Source organism: Oncorhynchus keta, chromosome 6 (genome assembly GCF_023373465.1).
Source record: "Oncorhynchus keta strain PuntledgeMale-10-30-2019 chromosome 6, Oket_V2, whole genome shotgun sequence".
In the NCBI taxonomy this organism is placed as follows: domain Eukaryota; kingdom Metazoa; phylum Chordata; class Actinopteri; order Salmoniformes; family Salmonidae; genus Oncorhynchus; species Oncorhynchus keta.
Genome location: NC_068426.1, coordinates 8,718,647 through 8,721,071, shown reverse-complemented (window position 1 = coordinate 8,721,071; position 2,425 = coordinate 8,718,647).

Here is a 2,425-nt window from a genome sequence, read left to right as displayed (position 1 = left end):
CATCTAGTGGAAGCGATAGGAACTGCAAGAAGGTCCCTTAGAAATCTGGATTCCCAATGAAAACCCATTGAAAAGAGAGTGACCTAAAAAAAAAATCAGTTTGTCCTCTGGGTTTCACCTGCTAAATAAGTTCTGGTATACTCACAGACATAATTCAAACAGTTTTAGAAACTTCAGAGTGTTTTCTATCAAAATCTACTAATAATATGCATATCTTTTCTTCAGGGGATGAGTAGCAGGCAGTTGAATTTGGGCATGCATTTCATCCAGATGTGTCACCAAGAAGTTTTAAATAGACAGGTGTGTGCCTTTCCAAATCATGTCCATTCAATTGAATTGACCACAGGGAAATCTTGGAGATAGAATTGGGATAATGTATACTGTGCTAATGACGATACAAAAGAAGAGTAACAGAGAGTAATGTACAGTACGGCGAACCAAGCAAATTAGGCATTTATGGTAAGTACATGGGAGCCGCCATTTTTATGCACCTTTCTCCGCCGTCTGGGTCTGAGGGGCTATGCCCCTTCTTACAAATTCTATTTATATGATGAATAATGTCCACGACCTTGAAGCTTCAAATGAGGAGTACCTTCATAAAGAGACGGAGATCAGAGATGTCACTCGGCTACTTGTATCTGTGTCTCTGTACTACACTGTAAATAGTGGGACGATGCTGTTGTTCATCTGAAGTGCTTTCACTGATTAGAATGATTTAAATATTATGCTTCGGTTTGTTCAACCTATTCTATTAAATTTGTACAAATCAAATACATTTGAGAGATCAATATTATTTTTTTCTTTATCGAATGAACATTTCTAAATTGCTTTCAAAACCTCATCCACATGCGCATTGGATAGCGGTGGGGGCAGTGTGGCAGCAGCAGCAGCCTATCAGAAGAGTTAGAGGCGTGGCTTACTGGTGGCCATGGCTTTCAGTTTTTGCCCACCTCAAATCAAATTGTATTGGTCACATACACATGGTTAGCAGATGTTATTGTGAGTGTAGTGAAATGCTTATGCTTCTAGATCCGACAGTGCAGCAGTATCTAACAGGTAATATCTAACAACTCCCCATCAAAACCTAATACACACTATCTAGTAAAGGAATAGTATGAAAATATATAAGTATAAAATATATAGATGAGCAGTGACAGAGCGGCTAAGATGCAATAGATAGTAAAGAATAGATAGAAGGATACAGTACTTTCAGTTGAAGTCAGAGGTTTACATACACCTCAGCCAAATACATTTAAACTCAGGTTTTCACAATTCCTGACATTTAATCAGAGTAAAAATTCCCTGTCTTTGGTCAGTTAGGATCACCACTTGATTTTAAGAATGTGAAATGTCAGAATAATAGTAGAGAGAAGGATTTATTTCAGCTTTCATTTCTTTTATCACACACCAAGTAGGTCAGAAGTTTACATACACTCATTTAGTATTTGGTAGCATTGCCTTTGAAACGCTTCGGGTAGCCTTCCACAAGCTTCCCACAATAAGTTGGGTGAAGCTTCTAAAGCCATGACATCATTTTCTGGAATTTTCCAAGCTGTTTAAAGGCACAGTCAACTTAGTGTATGTAAACTTCTGACCCACTGGAATTGTGATACAGTGAATTATAAGTGAAATAATCTGTCTGTAAACAATTGTTGGAAAAATGACTTGTGTCATGGACAAAGCAGATGTCCTAACCGACTTGCCAAAACTATAGTTTGTTAACTAGGGAAATTTGTGGAGTCGTTGAAAAACGAGTTTTAATGGCTCCAACTTAAGTGTTTGTAAACTTCTGACTTCTGCTATACACATGAGATGTGTAATGCGAGATATGTAAAAACATGTAAAGTGGCAGAATTTGTTCTTAACTGACTTATTCCAAATACACTCCTAGAATCTGTAATAATTATTGCATTTTATTTATTTATTTAATGTATTATTTATTTATTTTATTATATACCTTGTATATACACAAGTATGTGGACACCCCTGAAAATTTGTGGATTCAGCTATTTCAGCCACACCCATTGCTGGCAGGTGTATAAAATCGAGCGCACTGCCATGCTATCTCCATAGACAAACATTGACAGTAGAATGGCCTTACTGAAGAGCTGAGAGAGAGAGAGAGAGAGAGAGAGAGAGAGAGAGAGAGAGAGAGAGAGAGAGAGAGAGAGAGAGAGAGAGAGAGAGAGAGAGAGAGAGAGAGAGAGAGAGAGAGAGAGAGAAAATATAGCTTGTTCTAAGGGCCCAAGTCTATTATAATGCTCTGAGGGCCCAAGTCTATTATAATGCTCTGAGGGCCCTATTCTATTATAATGGCATAAGGGCCCTAGTCTATTATAATGCCATAAGGGCCCTAGTCTATTGTAATGCCATAAGGGCCCTAGTCTATTGTAATGCTATAAGGGCCCTAGTCTATTGTAATGCT